The 20,196-nt window shown below is 42.9% G+C and overlaps 1 protein-coding gene and 1 non-coding gene across 5 annotated transcripts in view; both read left to right on the top strand.

Annotated features, from left to right (window-relative positions):
* Positions 1 to 855: 855 nt before the first annotated feature.
* On the top strand, positions 856 to 1,128 carry LOC142410844 (small Cajal body-specific RNA 13). Its single transcript, XR_012776048.1, has one exon.
* Positions 1,129 to 14,009: 12,881 nt separating this feature from the next.
* Positions 14,010 to 20,196, top strand: part of SYNE3 (spectrin repeat containing nuclear envelope family member 3) — a 69,813-nt gene continuing 63,626 nt past the window's right edge. The window contains exon 1 of one of the 4 annotated variants that reach the window (XM_075503527.1): positions 14,010 to 14,165. The gene's annotated coding sequence lies outside the window, so the exon portion shown is untranslated. Of the gene's footprint in view, positions 14,166 to 14,396; positions 14,676 to 20,196 lie in introns of those variants that run through there. The other 3 variants (XM_075503526.1, XM_075503523.1, XM_075503522.1) reach the window with 3 other exon arrangements.

The raw sequence follows: 20,196 nt of genomic DNA, 5'->3' as shown, positions 1-20,196 counted from the left end.
GTGGAATCCAGTTAACGCTTGAGTAACCACTCGTTTTTCATTTGCTATGAAACCACGGTCAGGCACCACTTCCGTTGCTTTTTATTTAAACTTAATTAGAAGGGAGCTGTGGCAAACCTGCAGTTTGTTGTCCCATGTGAACAGCTTATGAATAAAAAAAAAGTGTTGCTGCAGTATTTGAAAGTATATATATTCATGAAGAAATTCTTTCTATTATGAATCTAAAGGCAAAGCTCACGTATTGTTAATGGACATTGTGGATTCTTGTGTGTTGGTGTGTTTTGTTTTCAACAGAACATCGGAAGCCAGGCACAGTCATGCTGATCAAGACACAGAAAAGCTATGGCTTTCTGTGGTTTATAGGTTGTGATTAACATGGTGCAAGGTTGTGCAATATGGGAAAAAAAACATTATCCAGTTCATGCTAGATAAAATTTCAGTAAATTCTGCAAAGCAGAAATACGTTTTTCTGTTTGTTGAACTGGTATGATAGACAGAGGCTTAACAAGTGTAAAGTGTTACAGCCCAAGTGGTCTAGTTTGTCTTTTTAATCTAGCAGGAAGACTCCTGCCACTTTAAGGTCCTGAGGAGTCAGAGGGGAATTAAATGAAAATTGAGTAAAAAGAAAGAGATCTTTCTATTCTTAAAGGCAACTAAATGTCTTCTTTCAAAAAAATGTTGGGCTATGAACAGAACTTAATAGTATTTGCCTTCCCGAATTTCATTCTAGCTAGTTCTACAAGGAGGTGGTTCATTAGACACGATAAGTGAAATAAGGACATCAAACTGAAGTGTAATAAACCCTTGTGAGGATATACTCCTTCCAGAATAACATAACCACAGTTGTAGTTTAGTCCTCTGTAGTCCAAGAGATGCCCTTGGTTGTTAGTACTCTGGGCATACCAGGCTTGCAGAGAGAGCACCTGTGTGAGGAAGCCGAGGCATGCCTGTAAGAGTCGCAGCAGCAACATGCGCAATATTCCTCTAACAGTTATAATTCTGTTGCCACGGAGATAATGACTTATCCCATGTCATTATTGATCTGTCAACAGTAAGAGCAATTTTGCAGTCTGATATTGTTTAGCAAATAGAGTAAAATCTGCTGAACACTGGAAAACTGCTATAAATGTTAGAAAGCTTCTCTGAATTCTGTGTACTGAGTTAAATAAAAGTACCTTAATTTATAGTTACTCATTGTAGTTTTGTCAGACTGGCCTGTGAGATAATATTAAGCTTAACAGAATGCATTTTAATAAAATATTTAGTATGGTCAAATGCTTTTGGATTATGCAATATGCAGCACTCTATTTGTGGAAAAACGCTTTTCCCTGCTGATAAGACTTCGAACAATTAATCCAATCTAGAAACAGAGAGATAATTATTTGTTACATGGTCCAATCTTCTATCAGTCTAAGTGAAACTTCTTGTATTTTCCAGATAATGATTTAAATCATCTGTTCAGAAGAAATATTAATGGGACTCCCATAAGACTCCTGACATTTTGCTGATGTTCCTGTTAGAAGACCTATCACCTCATTTTGAAAGCAGTAATAAAAGCGCCAGTATTCAAACTGCAGGGCTTAAATGCTCACAGTTAGTCACAACTTAGGTTACTTCCAAGCATTCTGCTGCTGAACAGCATTACTAGTTATGAATTGGTGGTTTGAGGTTTTTATACAGTGCACAAGAAGGTAGACATCTAAGAATGATACTGTCAGCAGAAAGGGGTTTCTTTAATTTTGTTTTTAAAAAGGGGAGGGCTAAACTAGCTGGTGAGAAAGTTCACAAGAAAAGTCTCATTTCAGCTTATCGGAACAGGACACCTCTTCATGTCCAAGTCAGATATCTGCGTGTCTTTCTGACTTGTGATAGTGCCTGGAAATGAAGTCCCTTATTGTGCCTTAACAAGTGAGCTCTACTGAGGTGGTTTTATTGTCTCTTGAAGCTTTTTAGTGGGATGGCTTGAGCTCTAGTTGTTCTGCATGCCAGGTAAATAATTTCAGCATACCATCAAGGCGACATCTGGCAGCACCAACATATCCTCAGTTTTGAGAGCACTAAGAATGCTTAAAATGTACCTACAGTTCTGGACTGCACAGTTAAAATTTGTGTGGGATGCCTAAATTGTGAACGCTGAAGAAACATCTGTGAAAAGTTCCTGGTTATTTTGAAGATGTGCTAGTTTGAAAAAGTTGTGCAACAAGTAGCAGAAATGTAGAAGTTCTATGCGGGTTTTATTGGCCTAGAAACTCAGGTCCCATGGGAAATTGACACTTTGGAATCTGAACTGTATCTAACTTCCTGGTTTGGATCTAACCTGGAGACCTATAAGCAAGTTTGTTTCTGAACTAGATGGGTAATTAAATAATATTTATGGATTTATAGCATATTCCCAAGAGGGTGTTTGCATTGGCTTTAAAATACAACAGTCCATTTCATAAATGACAGATGAAGAATATGCACGAAACTACATAAGTTGGTTTAAGTGATGGGTGACCTACATGATCTAAGGCAGTTTTTTGACTTAGATTGTCTAAGGATGCCTTTGGCAGAGAGGTCATGCTAAAAATCAAAGGGAAACTGTCTGAGCCCCATATTCAACAAATAGAATGGAAGATCACGTTCAAGCTTGAATGTGGACCTTTAAATGAGATACTCTTTGGACTTCAAGCTCGCTGCTTAATGACACTGATCTCGATACACACCTCTTTGTAGTAACACTCTGCTGTGAACTGTGAAGCTGTCCTGGAGCAAGGACCATATAGTATGGCCTTTGTAATAGAGGAGTAGACTTATTCTTTGGGATAAGCAAGCTTCTTGTAACTATTCTGCCTGACCCCAGAGTCTGTTAGACCCTTGTTCCTTATTTGCAGAGGGTAGCAGTGCTTGAGTCTTTCAGTATTACAGACAAAGCATAATTTTATATGCATCTAACTTACATGCAGAGCTGACAAATGTTACCTCTAATGAAAAGACCTCTTGCCTCTTTTCACCCAGGAGTTATGAATGCCAGAATCTTTCATGGGCCTGAAAAAAGACTGGGCAAACGCAAGCAGGTAAAACTGATCTGCTAAATACAAAGACACTGTTACGGGATCAGGTCCTGAGCCATAGAAAGCTAGGGACTGGGATTATAACTATATACATGTCCTGTTCTTTGTTTCTTGTGCATTCACTTTTGACCAGTGTTGCAGAAACAGGGTCCTGAGTTTCTTACTTAACTTGGTGTGGTAATTCGTACAAATTGTAATTTACTTAAAATGCTGGAAATGTGTTCTGGTCTCTCATAATTGTGGGAAAACCCCAGGGCACTCTGCCTGTAAGAAAGATTCTTGCGCCCCAGTCAAGTTCCACTGGCATACTCTGGGCACAGCTATGATGACAGTAGTGCTTTTGTTGGCTTAGCTCTTTTTAAGAACGTGCAGTTGCAGTGAGGCAAGAAAAGCTCAGATTAGCGTGTATTTCGTGTCCACGAGGGGGCTCTGACAGCTCCGGTCTCAGCTGGTCAGCCCCGAGTTACACACCGCACTAAAATGGCAGGTTGTGGTAGCTGAACGCTTGTTGCCTCAGAGTGATTACATCTGTTCTTGTTCAGCACTTCTGAATTCCTTTATCTCTTCTATATAAAGTTTAAAAAAAAAATACAGTAAGGTATTTTTCTGTCTCATTTTGAGAAATGCATCTCATGTTACGAAAACTTGCCTCGACTTTAGTAAACAGCACTGGCCATTTGATCTCCTCTGTGGCAGAAGACAGATAGTGCCAAGCATGTGTCATCACACGTGAGTTTCAACTGTATGAGGTATTTCTCCAAGTAAAAGTTCGAGTTTTGCACACATCAGTGTATTTGTAAAGTAGATGGAATTGTTATGGAGAATCTTAATTATATTTTTTTAAAATCTTAGTATTTTTAAACTTGGTACTAAAATATTTCAATAAAGATTTTACTTTTTTCATCATGCACCCTTTAGTCTTTCAGTTTTTTCTAGGAATGTGTGTGCATCTTTTAACACATTTTTAAGTTCTCATAATGTTCCTTTGAGAAGGAACTATAGTCTAGCTGATGCTATGACCCTAAATCACATGAATTGCTGTTGTTTAATCTTTGCTTGACAAATCTGTATTAAAGTCATTCTGGGGAGCCTGGAAGCTTTTTGTTAAAACGTTAGTCTTCAGTTGTTTGTGTTTTCAATGTAATTTTATATTAGATGTAGTATGAACAAGCTGTCAGTACTGTAAAAATGTTCAGGGTAATTTTCAGCTATATACCACATGCTCATGGAAATGCAGAAATGATATGTTAAAGCAGGGATGAAGAAGAGCTTAAGTGAGTAACTCAACTAAAATTAATCATTACAATCAATGATATTTGTTGTAAAAAGATGTTCCTAGTCCCACTATTATATAAAGTGTTGTGCAGAATAGCATGACCCTCATCTCAGTTGCTTACATCTTTTCATATGCATTGAAGCTTTCAAGTTTTTATGCCAATTGGAGTTGTTTTGACTAAAATTTCCCACAGGAGTTGCACAGTGGTTTATGCTCTGCTAAAGAGAACTTGAATTTGGATGAGGCAGATGTAAAGTGTGATGCCTCTCAGAAGACAGCAGTGGTGTGGAATTTGAGGGCTTGAAACTTTACTGAGAACTGATCTTTGACAGGAATGCACATGGAAATCTGCCCATGTTTAGCTGTGATACGAGGTTCTGCAAACTCTTATTCGTATATGTACAAACTAAATCGAGTTTAAGTCGGGGGTTTTTCCCCACTGTATGTGATACTGTCCCTGTATTTCTGAAATTTTGTGGGCTGGGCTAGAGTCTGTTTCCAGTAATTAAGGAGAGGGTGTACAAAGATCTGGGAAGCTGGGACTCAGACAGGCGGAGGGGAACTGTACTTCTCATCTGATGTAGATAGCTACGCTGGTTGCTCCTAGAGATGGATGGGACAGTGTCTTCATTCCAAGCCTATTGCAGTCATTGTCTGTCTCCCTTCAGAGTGGGGAGATTCTCAAACCAAATGTGTAACCTAACAAGGGACACTGGGAGTATGGAGGAGAGGGAGAATTGGTCTGACTAGGAACATAGAATCATAGAATCGTTTAGGTTGGAAAAGACCTTTTAAGATCATTGAGTCCAACTGTTAACCTAGCACTGCCAAGTCCACCACTAAACCATGTCCCTGAGTGCCACATCTACACGTCTTTTAAATACCTCTAGGGATGGTGACTCAGCCACTTCCCTGGGCAGCCTGTTCCAATGCTTCACAACCCTTTCGGTGAAGACATTTTTCCTAATACCCAATCGAAACCTCCCCTGGTGCAACTTGAGGCCGTTTCCTCTTGTCCTATGGCTTGTTACTTGGGAGAAGAGACCGACCCCCACCTCGCTACAACCTCCTTTCAGGTAGTTGTAGAGAGCAATAAGGTCTCCCCTCAGTCTCCTTTTCTCCAGGCTAAACAACCCCAGCTCCCTCAGCCGCTCCTCATAAGACTTCTGCTCCAGACCCTTCACCAGCCTCGTTAAGCTTCATTACGTGGGTAAGGCTGTTGCAACTAGGTCTGATGGCACAGACAGCAGAAACTGCTAGGGTGGTGCTGGATAAAATTAAGAATAGAAGAGCTCTAGGTAAAAAAAAAAATAATAAATTGGGCTCTGCCATGAACGAGATGGAGGGGGATAGGACTGAAAGGGCTAAAGTTGAGTGGCGCATGCAAAATAGGCTTTCCCAAGAGCACAGAAATGAAACCTCAAAGCTTTTGGGTGAGAATCTAGTGGCAGCGTCTCAGCCTTCTGTGCCACTAGTCACCTTAGTGACGAACAACTAGCTTGTGATCTTTCAGTCACTCCTTGCATAAGTTAGCGGAGTCACATTCTGATCCAAGATGGTTTGTGCAAGGATCAATGTGAATTTGCATTGTGAAGATTTTTGTTGATTGACTTCTAAGGAAATAAGCATGGATGTAGGTTGTTAAAGGAATGCTCTTAAAATTGCAAAGTCAAGATACTCAAGAAACGTTAGATATAGGATGAAGAACTTTCAAAAGCATGTGCATGGCAGGTCAAACCAAGACGTTGTTTATGATACGACATCTTTTTCCACAGAAACCCTGCATATTCAATGCATAGGCACTGGTTTTCTTGGTGTGCCCTGAGGTTCAAACAAAGGAAGGCTGCTTGCAGGAGGACAGTATTGAAGCCTTTAACATGCCCTCCTTAGATGGATGTTATTTCAATCTCTGTTATGGCTCTTTGAGTGTTTATGCTGATGTAGTTTGAAGGCTGACTTGGAAGAGTTCTCAGCCTTTGCAGTTGTAATTAGAATCAATAGAGCAGAGAGTATGTGAAGTTGGAAAATAAGAAGTACTGCAAAAACTGTTGTGAAAAGTTATGTGTCTTAAACTGGGTTCCTGAAATCAACGGGTGCTTTGAACTTGCTGTGTTTTAAATCCCTGCTTGCTAACCACAGATATTGATGGTGCAGGTAAATTGTGAGCTCCTGTATGTTAAGCTCTCTGAAAAAGTGTCCATGAGTGTGTGTCGTGGTTTAGCCCCAGCTGGCAACTAAGCACCACACAGCTGCTTGCTCACTCCCCCCTGGTGGGATGGGGGAGAGAATCGGAAGAACAAAAGTAAGAAAACTCGAGGGTTGAGATAAAGACAGTTTAATAGTTAAAGCAAAAGCCGCGCACGCAAGCAAAGCAAGGAATTCATTCACTCCTTCCCATGGTCAGGCAGGTGTTCAGCCATCTCCAGGAAAGCAGGGCTCCATCACGCATAATGGTTACCTGGGAAGACAAATGCCATTGCTCCAAATGTCCCCCCCTTCCTTCTTCTTCCCCAGCTTTATATACTGAGCATGACGTCATGTGGTATGGAATAGCCCTTTGGTCAGTTTGGATCAGCTATCCTGGCTGTGTCCCCTCCCAGCTTCTTCTGCACCTGGCAGAGCACAGGAAGCTGAAAAGTCCTTGACCAGTGCAGCAACAACTAAAACATCTCTGTATTATCAACACTGTTCTCAGCACAAATCCAAAACATAGCCCCATACCAGCCACTATAAAGAAAATTAACTCTATCTCAGCTGAAACCAGGACAGTGTGGTAGGAATATTTTGGATCACGTGGTTTTCAGAGGAGTTTTTATCTGATGTGAAGAAAATTAGACCCAAAGTACTAACAAAAACTTTAAATGGGAGAGGAGGATTGTGTGTTGGCATACTTGCATTTGTAATACATGGACTAAAAGCGCAAGAACAGACTCAGAAGTATAGCTTGTGGAAGGTAAAAATGCAAATTCTTAAAGGGGAGGCCAGAAACTTGAGTACTTTTAGAGGGCAAGCAGTTCTTTCACAGAATAGGCAGCTTCTCCACAAATACAAGTTTATGCACCTTTCCTAAATTTGTATTAAAATAATTGCATGGAAGCTGTCTCTAATTTTAATGCTTACTTTTAAGTTAATTTCTTGCAATTCAGTGATTGAAGTTTCAGTGCTGTAGTACTCTAAGCTCTTCCTCTGAAGTTCATGGTAGCTTTCCTCCCTTGCTGATGTCCATGGCAGCTGAGATTGCTCAGCAGCCTCCTTGGACATAGCTAGCAACTCGCACAGTAAAGAACTTGTACTGCAAAGTTGTGTGCCATTTAATTGTAGCACTTGTTGGGCTTGTACAAAGGCCTGTTTTATAATCAGCTTGACTTAATTTAAAAAAAAAAAAAAGCATTTGCACCCTGTGAACAAAAGCCTGGGAAAAAGCTCTGCATTTAAGAACAATCACTTTTCTTGTGACAGTGGGGCGCAGATCACTCTGAATCATCCTTGGACTCCCTTCCCCATCAGTAGCCCTTTTGCTCTTTGTCCAGAGATTTGTTCGGATCCTAGTTTTCAATTGCTGCTAGTCCTGGGAGGCATGAGGAGACAAAGGTACATCCTAGCAGCTGCTTTCTGTCACTGTACTTTAGTTTGAGACGCTCGATCGGAGGAAGCCAATCTGCACTGTTGTGGTTTCATGCTAGACTACTGTGATGAATGGTTTAAGGTCCATGTGCTATGGAAGGAGGAAACTAAAACTAAAGACTTCTTCTAGAACTATACTCTTAAACACTGGCATGCAAGAGTTGTTTTGTGTAGCATGTGTTTCCCATCCCTTAAAAGACTAGATGCAAATAAATAAATTGTTTCACAAAGCTGGCATATCCAGAAGAAGGAGACTAGTATAGATGAAAGTGTAGCTCCAGACTATTGAGTCTCAGGGAAATCAAAATAGCAAAACTGCATTCATGGTGTGAAGGGAAGCAAGGAGAGCCACATGTAGTCACGTGTGATTAATTTTAGTAATAGAAAGTTTATGGAATGTTATATTTCAACAGTTGTCTTTGCTATTTTTCCAGAGGACTCCAGAGAACATTTTTTTTAAACCAGCTTCTGGCATCTCCTTCTGTAACTTAAAAAAAAAAAAAAAAAAAAAGTATGTGGAGAAGAACAAGGAAAAAACACAATCCACACTTCAAAAGCAGAAGTCAATGTACCCCTTCCCTCATATGCTTTCTGGTGCAGCTAGATTGTTGCTGCTCCAGAACATCTAGTCTTTTTTTCTAGGCACATTCGGACTCCCTAGCAAACCACGTGTCTGCCTGCAGTTGGAGGTCTCTGGGTGCTACTGTAATACAGCCATTAAACTTTTTTTGGTCCACGGAGAGTTTGCAGCATAAATCAATAATTGCATAAAATCTGAGACTTCTTCAGCTGCTGTCTTAAAAAAGATATGAAAATGCTGCTTATATATAGGATTATTCATAAACCAAATTAATTTTCATCCATTCCTTTAAGAAAAGTGGATGAGTATTGATTTTTTTTCCCTGTTTAAATAGAGTATAAAACACATGCAAAATGGAGAATATCTCTCATTTCAAAATGTGGGGAGATATTTGGACTTGTGTTTATTCCTACACCAGTTTACTATGGATGTCAAGTCTGTGTTCTTTAATTCACTTTAATATTAATTAATCAAATTCTTGTAGATGAAGAACATGAAGATTTACAGGTGAGAAATGGTTTCTGGTTTTAATATACCAGCTATAATTAATTCAATTTTTAAACTATCTTTCTCATCATCTGTAGGCTTGCATAGGATTCACAAGTGGTGTGTGCTCTGTAAATGCAGTGCCCCAAACCACACAATCCTCAGCAATCCCACTGTTTTATCTCATCTGAAGGGAGACATGTTTATGAGCAAGTGTCTCTATTTACAACTGGAGAAACAATTATTTCTCCCCCTCTTCTCAAAGATACTTTTACACTCTCCTCCAGTTTGCAGCCTCCTTCTATTTCCATGTTAACTTATCTTCCTAACTTAAATAGGTCACTGAGGACTGTAAAGACACTTGGGAAAAGAGAGCTATGCAGAACAGTGTACTTTAAAATACATCGTGAAGAAGGTAGCTGAAAGCAGGGGAGATTTCTCAAAGAAACTAAATAAATTCAATCTTTTGTTGTAGTTATGGTTTCTAACTTGTCTGCATGTTGCATTTCCTGCATAGCTGCTAACCTTGCTGATGCCTAAATGTTACAGACAACTTACATTAAAAAAGGCCTCAAGTTGGCCTGGGGATGAGGGGCACAGGAGAGCAAACAGCGTGGGACTTCACAGCACGCTAATGAAGATGCTCCCTGGGGCAAGGAGAGCCATGCCTCGGGGTTCTGCTCCTACCCCATCTGTGCCTCTGACTTGGTCTATGTTCAGTTGTTCTCTGGTTGACACTTCTGCCTGAAGAATATTTTTTAAAACAAAATAATTGTATTGGTATTCAGATAGTCTTAGAGTTTTTCCATATAGAAGCAGTGTAAAAAAAGCTTCCTTTTAATAAAGCCAATATAAGGACTTTCACTACCGCAGATGCATCAGGAAAACTGCACCAGTGTAGTTAAGTGTACAACAACCTTTTTCTCTTGTTTTTCTGTTCACTAGGTGTGAAGTGATACTGTCTCCAAAGGTTGAGACTGCTCCCTTTATCAGCTTTCAACACCCCTAGTGTATTCTTTTGGGCACTGAGTGTTGTTTCTTATATTTAGGGAGAAAAGAAAAGCTTTCTGAGTGCCTTCAGACTGTTAAAGATGTGTAGGCACCAGAGTGAGAACAAACAAGAGCAGAGCCTGCGAGAACCTACCAAGAAAATAGCTAGAAGAAATAATGATGCTCAGGAGAGTCGCTGCTTTGCTCTCAAGACAAAAATTGTTTGATATCAAAGTGGAAGTTGAATGTTTTTATGAACATTTTGATAGCGCTGGAGGACTCAAGTATCATCAGTGACAACTGTTCCTTTAGAGCATATGTTCCAAATAATACGGTGTGATTCAAGCAAGTGTTGTTCACATGAAGAATGCTGATGTCTAGTGCATGTGATGCAAACAGTCTGTTTTGCTCATAAATAAATGGAGCAGTGCCTCAACTGGTTTATACTGGCTTAACTCTCTTTGAATTCAGTGGACTTAATGTCACTTTTTGTCTGCTAACCTTGCTCCCACAATCTTTTCACTGTTAGGCTTGTTTCTATCAATTGCAGAAGCTGCAGAGATCTGAGGCTTCCTTGGCAGTATCTTGCACCTAACGGAAAACATGAAACAAATTTCCTCTGTTCCTAATTGCATATGCTTACTGCAGTTCTGGGAGTGATATTGGAAGTAGTAAGTCCAGATTTAAATATCTTATGTGCTGAAGGCTCCTATTCTCAGAAGGGTATATGGGTGTAAAGGACTTGGTTTACAACAACTGATCTAATGGATGTTAACACTTTGTGTATTTAACATTGTGCAAACTCCATTTTGACTGCACAGTCTTCTGTGATATTTGCTAACTTCCAGTTTGACATGAAATTCTGAATTTAAAAGCTAATGAATAAGGGGCACCAAGTATCACTTTTCTTCTGTTTACATGGAAGCATACTGGCACAAAAAAAACCAAAAATCTATTCATTTGGAATCTGTCTTGTAGAATCTGTGCTTAAATTTCAAGTGTCCTTGGAGTGTTAAAATAGCCAAGTCTGCCCATGAGTCTGAACTCAGGTGAATAGTAAATGTTTAACTATGGGAGAGTATTTGGTCCAGCGGTGTCAGAACTGATGCTGTAGCACAAGGTCCCACTTCCCTGCAGAGGTGGTCAGTCTGTGCCCAGGATGTGGAGCCTAGTTAAACAAAAGGTAAATTTCAAAATATGCAGCAGGGAGAATGTGAATGCCAGGTTAAGTCCGGATGGTCTCCACACGAATACAGGGTAGGAAGTTAGCCTGGTTCACTGATGTGATCTTTGCCCTAGTGCTCCTGAAGATACACTGTTTTGACATTAGAGTTTATGACTCTTCATTCCTCACCTACTGACGAGAGAGTTCTTCTGTAGCAACTCCTACCACCACCCACGGAAGCTTTCTGTCAAGCAATGTGCAACTTCTAGTAGCTATAAAACAACAAAAAAGAAAAACCTGAGGAGCTCCAATATGGAAACCTGTCATGCCAAAGACATATGTCACCGGTATGCTGCACACAAATGTTACTTTGCCAACAAATGCTGTTCCTCCCACCCCAAGACTGCCATGTGACTCATTATTTGAATAACAATTTTACATTGCTGTACTCAAGCAAACATAAAGGGAAACATCTTAATATCTTGTAATACTTGTTTGTCATCAGTTATGAGTGTGAATAAATGGGTGTGTTACGCTAATAAGAGAGAGCAGCTACCCTGCAGCATTACAAGTGCTTCTCTATTGTGCTAGAGACGACGTGCAGGTCCTCCTGTGGAGTAAACCATGCCAACACCATTGTTGCTTCTGCAGTATTCGGTGCTTTCCACCCAGTCTCTTGGGTATTCTGCTCATCACAGGAAATGTCTGAAAACGCTGTATATTCACTGACAAATACTCGTGGTTTGGTTTATAGGCTGAGCCAAGTGCTTCTAAAAATATACTCCTTTCTTCCAAGGAAAGAGAGCAAGAGCTGCTGCTCTTTCCTTGGAAGAAGCTCCTCCACCCTTCCACGCTGCTTGCTGTCATTCTAACCTCTCCTTTGTTGTTTAGGTGTGGTGTGTGGGCAGCTTTATATTGTTTGGGCAATGCACTGAATGCTCATTTACTTAATGCTTGCTGTTTGCCTGTGTACATTGGTTTTTCTAACTCAGCATGTACAAAGCTGTTTGAGGTAGTAAAATCAGAGCCATGACAGCCTCTGCATAGGGAAATGCAGAAGAGGAATTTAATGCAAGCAATTTTTAGATACAGCAATGCATTGTCCAACACCAGCAAGCTGTCTGAATACAAGGGGCTGTTTTTACTTTGGACTTAAAAGGTTTAGGTATACAAAGTCATTTCCTAGGGCGTGGTTTCATAAGGCATTAATAGCTGCCAGTGAGGGTTGCTTATACACTCACTGTGATGACTGAGCCAGTTTTCCCAGTCCAGATTCACAGATAAGATTTTCTGTTCTCTATCACCTACCTATTCTAGACACATTCCTTTGGAGCCCAGCCCTTTTGGGTTGTATCCTGTCCCTCACACTATTCCAAAGGTCATTAAGAGATAATCAGCTCTGAATTACTATGGGGCAAGAGCAGTTACATAGGAATAGATTCACTTTTACACATTGGCAACTAAGGCTGTGTTGGCCCATGGATGGCAGATCGTCCTGAATACCTGGCAGAAGTGAGCCCCGTGAAGGCTGCCCTGGCTGATACAGCCAGGTAACACGATGGATGTGGGGCAGCCCACCCCACCCGGCATGAGAGGGCGGAGAGCTGTCGTCCCCTGCCCCTCCCGGGCTCCGGGAGCTCACCCTCTTCGCTTCGGAACTACGTATCTCGAGGCTCTTGGCTGGGTGCTCAGAGACTTCTATCGCAAAAGGCCCGGTTTTCTGCTCCTTAGGCGGGTGAACCGCGCAAGCTCCCAGCAGCAGAGGGCAGCAATATAACCTCTGCCAAAGAGCACGTTTTTGTGCCTTAGGAAATACTGACAAACTTCTTCACATGCTCATGCAGTTTGTTTACATAATATTATTGTTCAAGTATGAAGAAGCTGTTCATTCTTTCCTCCGTCCCTCCCTGTGGCTCAACCCACTGGCTTTCACGTGCTTATAACTTTCTGATGCCGCAGATGGAGCACAAGACGTTGACGGCTCTCTGGCATCCCTTGCTGGGCTACAGAACCGACGCTGTGGCTGGCAACACACCGCTGCTGCTGCTCCTTTGTTTCTAACTGATTTTTCCCGAATAACCTGAGCATATGCTGTAGACTTTTTGCTTGGATAGGTTACAGAGGAAGGAATCGCCTGAATCAGACTACAGCGGAAACAGGTTTTGTTTCCTAAGTTCTTGGTTGTTTGTTTTCCAAATATCAGTTACAACGCTCCATGCATCCAAATGAACTCCTGTTCGTACTAACTGCGATGACCTGGAGTTGTTTCATTCACATGTAACTGCTGAAATGCAGCCGTGTTCTTGCTTTCTGAGCATTCAAAAGAAACATTAAGAAACTTGCCCACGTGTTGGCACGGATCGCTGGGGCTACCGGCACGTCTAAAGATCCTCTGTGCTTTGTCGCACATCTCCTGGTTGGTTGTTGACTCTCACAGCTCCAAGTCCCCCAGAACGTGATATTGTGAGAAACTCAGCTTTTTCTCTTCTAGTGCATTTTACTCTGCTAGAAACAGCGGAGTGCCGGTCTTCACCTGCTGCCTGTGGCCACGGCCACCCGCCTGCCGCCGCGCACGGACTGCCTGCAGCGCCCCGGGCCACGCCGCCGGCCGTGCCAGCACGGCCCCTGATCCCGGCCCCCGGGCAGGGACGGGGCCGGACGGGGCCTGCTGGGACGCCTGCCCGCGCCCCCGCCGCCGCTGCCCTCAGAGGGGCTCCTCTCACGGCGGCTCCTCGCAGGGCGGGACGGCGGCGCCGGCCGCGGCCCGGGTTACATAACGCCGCCCGCCGGGCCGGGCCGCGGCGACGGGGGCGGGCCCTCCGCGCCGCCCCGGGAGCGGCGGGGCCGCCCGGCACCGGCACCGGCACCGGCACGGGCACCGGCCCCGCCGAGGGTGGGCGAGCGCCCGAGCGGCCGCAGCGCGCGGGGGAAGAGGCACCGCGGCCTCTTGGGCTGCCCGCGGGGGAAAGGGCGGCGGCGGGTGCCGCAGCGGTGAGTGGGGCGCCGGCCCGCGGGAAGGGGCCTGCGGCGCTGCCGGGGGCGCTGCTCGGGGCCTGTTGCCGGTGCTCGGGGTGCTGGGGGGGGGAATAGCGGGGAGGCGGCGGCGCGCTGGGACTGCGGCGTCCCGTCCCGTCCCGTCCCGCTGGGGAAGGAGGGCGCCTCAGCGCAGGGGAGGCTCGGCTCGCCTCACTGACAGCCCGCCCGGCGCCCAGACCCCGCCTCCTGTTGCTCGGCGCTGTCCCCCAGCCCCGGCCCGCGCCTCTCCGCCTCCGGGATCGGCGAGGCGGGGTGAAACGCCGCCACGGCAGCGGGCGCCCGGCCCCCGCTCGGCCCGTCCGCCGCCCGCCTGGCAGCCGCCGCGCCCCGGCTTGTCCCCGAGTGGTCGCCCCGGTGCCGTCCCCCGCCGCGCAGGTTTGTGGTGCCGCCGCACGGTATAACGGTTGCAACGGGTACGGCCGGAGCCGCGCAGCAGGAGCGGAGGCAGGGCTTATCCTTGCCAAGGTAGCTCGCTGGGGAGTATGAGAGCTCCGTATGTACTACTAATATACATAATAACGTAGCTGCAGTAATTGGACATACCTCCCTAAATAATATAAGCTAAAGGGGTAACACCTTTTATTTAACTTCTTTGTAAAAAATCTCGTCTGTGAATGAGTACCAGCCTGGTGGAAGCGTTCAGCTGCATTCTGCAACTTTTCCTTTCAGATGTCAGGCTCTTGCCAAAGCCGGTTGCTCAGCGTTACTGTCAAATTTCTTCATCTCTCGGTCCCCACTGCCAGGACTCGACTGCAGTTTGCAAGCTCCTTGTTTCTGTTCTCCTTCCCCAGCCTCTCTCCCCTTCAAATCTATTAAATATATCCCAGCTCGGCTCTGATTCCCCTTAAGCAGGTCTGACCTTGTCTGCCTTTTCCTTCCTAAACAGTTAGAAAGGTTCCCAGTTTTTCTATGATAAGAGCCGCTACTCTCATTTTTAGACTCTGTACAACTTCCGTATGTGAACACCCCCACCCCAAGGTGTAGTAAGGCTTCAGTTTCTCATATGTTTGTTTCTGCCATCTCTTTTATTCCCAAATCCTTATTGGTTTGACCTGCGTGAATTTAGGTCTTTGTCCAGGAAAACTTTATTCCTAGAAATAGCTCTACTCAAATAGGTTAACAGACTGAAATCTGCAGGAATTATGGATGTATATGATGATTAACTATGAAAATGATAGTTGCAAGACACTGCTTTCTTTTGCAAGTTCATCAGAGGAGGATGCCTGCCTTCTCCTTTGCCTCAAATCTAAGCCTGGCTATCTTAATGAAAAATAATTTAAATAATAAATTAATGAAAAGTAATATCACTATGCTGCTCTTACCAGCTCCTTGCTGCTACTTTTGGATGTTATTTTTAAGCCCTTGGCATGCAGCATGCCATTTGAAAATCTTGGTACACAGGGGTTGTTTTCTGGGGAAAGAATTTTAAAAATGCAACAAAACTTTAAAAGCTGATTGGTTGCCTACAAGGGTTTTCCTTCTTTTTCTAAAAGTGTCTCAGATCTGTGGGTTGTTGAAATGCACATCAGCTTGGCACAGCCTCCATGGTTGCCAAGTGTGTGAGCCAGTTGGATCTCAAGGAAATGTAACTCGCAGCAGTGAGTCCCCTGGCGACTTTTAATTCAACAAGAAGCAAACATCTTTTGGTGAGTCACGGGGCATTGTTCCCTACAAACTAGCTGTCAGGAAGTGGAGTCTGACAAAGCTGATGGGGTCTGTAGAAAAACAGTTTCCCCTACACCCAGTGCTGTTTTCACGTTTGTCATGAATCATCAGATCCAGAGTCCTCTCAAGTTCCCAATGAAGGCAGAATTAGCTAGGGTGCGATCCTGTGGTGCTTGCCTCTCTTCTTGTATTCCTTCTTCTGATAGTTCCAGTTCCTTCCTTCAGCCATGTATTTCACTGCTTCTCCTTTCCCTCTCATCCCGGTCAAGACTTTTACTGTGCTTCCAAGTCAGTTCCTGGTATGTATGTCCTCTGTGTGGCCTTCGTGCACTGACCTCATTGAAAAGAGTGTCTAGCTTTTCCTCTTCTGTAAGCCATTTTTCTGTGCCCCTCCAGTTATCTGTGGCTCCCAAATCATCCTGAAAACCTCTGTGTACACTTGTGGATGCTCAGCCTCGGAATATGGCTGTACCTGCATCCACATGACTTTGAAGAGCAGTGCCGCTGCCTAAGGGGATGCTCCAAACCTAGCACCTGCATCGCAGCTTCAAAAAGATAACTAGCCTTCATCTTTTAGCATAGCTTCTGTTGGAAACAAGGTTTATGCCATCCTTTAATATGTGTATGCACATGCATCTTGATATTTGTCCTTTAAATAATATTTTATTTCCATTTTCCAGTTTCAACCAAGTATGACATAAGAATAACAGCTCCAAGGTAATTAAGTTCTTGCAAATTTTGTAGAAACAAACCAACAGCGAAAAACAAGTCTAGAGTCAAACACTTGCCAATTTTCTCCAGTTTTTAGCTTAGTGACTGAGTGATACATTCATATGTGACTGCCTTCGTTTGGCAATAAGATATTCAGCGTAAATGAAGCTGTAAAGAGAAAAGGAGAAGGATTTTCAGGGTGAATGCCCCTGGACTGGCATCTCCCTCAAAACTTCAAAGGAGATAAATAACTCTGATTTGATGCATTGAATTTTGAACATGGAAACAGAAAATCTTAGTATAATTCAGTGTAAACATTTAATCAACTAAGGAAAACAGTTCTGTAGGAGATCTGATTTCCTTAGTTGTGCTGGTCACAAAGCACTTTGTTTTCATTTTGCTGCCTCTCCAGGGCACAGCTCCTGTCTTTGTTCTGCCAGGCACACATTTGCGCAAGTACGTCAAGTACAGAAGGGCTATGATCTCAACTAATGTCTTTAGATTTATTTTATTTTGACAAAACTGGCCAACAGTTTCAAGACTTACTGAATGTTATCATATAAGCATAATTCCCTTGAAACCAAGCAAAAGTGATGATCACTCATCGTGACACAGAATTATGTATTCCTTGATGTGGCTGGTAGGGCAAATCCCAGATCATTTGTAGCAATGACAAAATATTGGATTTTTTTTCTGGTTTGGTTTTTTTTTTTTATCTATTAGTCCTTGTCAACTGTAGATGGGGTTTCGTGGCACAGCTATGACCTGTCCTGGCAGACTTGTTCTGGGGTAGCGTATATAGGTAGCATATAAGGTGACATCCTTAGAAAGGGTCCCTTTACAACTGCATTGTACATGTCCACTTAAGGACTGTGGGCCAAGTGTGAATCCTGGCAATTCTGGCATGTGAAAGGGAAAAGCCACATGGTAACAGGAAGAATTCTTGAGTTCCAGGAATGTTTATGAAGAGTGTAACTGGCAAGGGAATTTTTTACTTGGCACGGTTATATGAAGACAAAGGTATTCAGGCACCTGAAATCAACAGTAATAAATATCAGGTTCCTAAATACCTCTTTGAGCCTGGCTAAAAACCTCTCTGCTGTCTTTGGAGCATAGGCAGTGGAATACTTTTATTCTTCAGGGACAATATCTCTTAAGGTAAATGCTTACTGATGGTCAATAATGTCTCAGCTTTCTCAGGCTTCATTTGATGGCAATTCTGTGAAATTTAAAAATGCAAAACAAGTATTCAGGGTCTTTTTTGATCATGCAGATCTGCTCTGCAAACAACTGAATGGTAAGATTTGTGCCTTTAATATTGATTAAATAAAAGTACACTGAAATGACCCGAGAAGAATTGAAAAGTATTTAAAACTCGGTGTTTAAACTTTAAAACTCTGTGTTTAAAACTCAGCCTGATACTGATTAGTGTTAGACCCCAAACTACACATCCTTGAATTTTGCTAAAGTTTTGGTCTGAAATGTAATTCCGTTGCCTGTAGCTGATATTGGCATATGCATTTAGGAAGGTAGAATTTTTTTATAACAATTCTTCCATGACCAGCTGCAGTATTGTCAGGATCAACTTAAATACAATTTTGTTCTTTTGTTTGAAAATTTACTTTTCTTGTTTGTTCTCTAGTGTTTGACTGTTTAGGGCGTAACAGTCAGAGTTTTAAAGAAATAGAGTCTTTTTAAAGGAAGGTAGAGATCCTTCATAAGGATCGCTCCTTGCACACTCTTCTCCAGATGAAGCTTCAAGTCGGTCCTTGCCTTCCATGAGAATTGATGACTCTGCAACATCCTGACTTGCGACTGGATGAAGCCAGGGCAAGCAGTAAACATGCTGTCTGTTAGACATTGCTGTTGGATTCACCGCTTCTTAGACTCAAAGTAGTGTGAACTGTTGCTTATCATGGGATGTCCCTGTATTGCTAATAAATTGAATCACAAGATGGTACCGCCTGTATTACAAAAAGAATGACTCGCGGAGTTGTGAGCCCTGGGGTATTTAACTTCGGCTATCTGAAGTGGTCCTACCTCAATGCTGAGATAAAGATGGCAGATCTGACAAGGAAGGGCATTCTCATTGACACCGCATGTCAGGTTAACAAGCAATCTTTGATGTCTCTGTCTGTGCACACAGCTTAATTGTATTCTAAGGAAAAAATGCATTGATTTTAAAGATTATGTGGATTCATTTGTTTCCCTTTGGCAGAACTAACTTTTCATGTCTCTGTTGGTACAAGCATCTTTTCTATGTTACACTTAAACAGAACACATGGGCTTGATATGAAGTCCTTTATATCAAGGAATTCCAACAGGATTTCTGCTTTGACTGTAATAGGCTGAGGATTAAATGTCAATCTCAGCCTTGGGATCTCACTGAACAGATGCATGATATAACATACTGGAAGAAATTAAAGGAGATAGCAAGAAACAAGGAGAACCATGAAACTGTAGTTTGCTTGGAGTTCAGATATCAAGCTGTGGCTTGCCTGTTTTGTTCTTGATTAGTGTTTGTTTAGTGGTATTAAAAGGTGAAATAACTGTTGTTACAGTTGTGCTATACAGAAAGCCTTTTCAGAAATGTGACAGTAATACTTGGGAGTACAAGATGAATGAGAGGGCCCATGTGGGTTAACTGGTGCTGGGGGACTTACTGTTATACTTAGTAGATACAGTGCCTGTCACCAGGGAATCCTAGAAACACTTTACATAGGGCTACTTGCTGCTCCCCTTGCAGTTGATTATGATGATGATAATAATAATAATAATAAAACCCCACTGGCTTTACTAGAAGAGCAGTCAGACCCACAAAAACCTTTGGGTTCCTTTGAGGCAGGTGAATATTACTGTATCTGTGGGATAGCTGAGCGAAGTGAGGCATGTGATTCTGTGGTGTTTGCCCAGGTGATGCAGAAATTCATTGGCAGAGTCAGCACCAGCGAGAGAAGTCTGACTGGTAGCCCAATTTGCAGGCTTCTCCCAGACACATTCCTTCCACTGTTGGAGAGTAACAGCACCTTGTAATCTCTTTCGGTATCATGCCTTGTAGGACTAAATAACAGAATATTGAGGAAGTTGCTGTCTTTGATGGAGTGAGACATGTTCTTCAAGGCTCCTTGAAAAAACTTGATTTTGAAGAACGAGTGTACCTGTAAGTATTGTTTTGATCCAGGCTGGCACATACAACCAGAGTTTGCATGAATTCTCCTGAAACTGTTTGCAGAATTCTGCTGAGTAAACAGCATAGTCGTCAAGGCCTTAATCCCTGACTCCCAAACAACATACAAGTTGAGCATGTGTTGTTAAGCACATGGTCATCTTTCTTCTCTTCGTGCATTGGACTGATTCAGAAGAGCTGTGTTCTCTGCCACAGGTTTGCTCTATGATGTTGAAGGAGCATGTACAATCAGAGGTTTAAAATGGGACCAGTCATGTCACGTGCTTCATGTGCTGTTGAGTCTGGCACCGTCTGTCGGACGCTACGTTTGAAAGAGAGGTGCTGCTGAGAGCATCAGTGTCTCCATCTGTGAAATGGGGACACTAACATCTCACCTCATAGGGTACACTCGATGTATGTGGCAACTGTGTTGTACTAGGTTGG

The sequence above is a fragment of the Mycteria americana genome, chromosome 5 (assembly GCF_035582795.1).
Source record: "Mycteria americana isolate JAX WOST 10 ecotype Jacksonville Zoo and Gardens chromosome 5, USCA_MyAme_1.0, whole genome shotgun sequence".
NCBI lineage: Eukaryota > Metazoa > Chordata > Aves > Ciconiiformes > Ciconiidae > Mycteria > Mycteria americana.
This window is presented reverse-complemented; position numbering and strand designations above follow the sequence as displayed.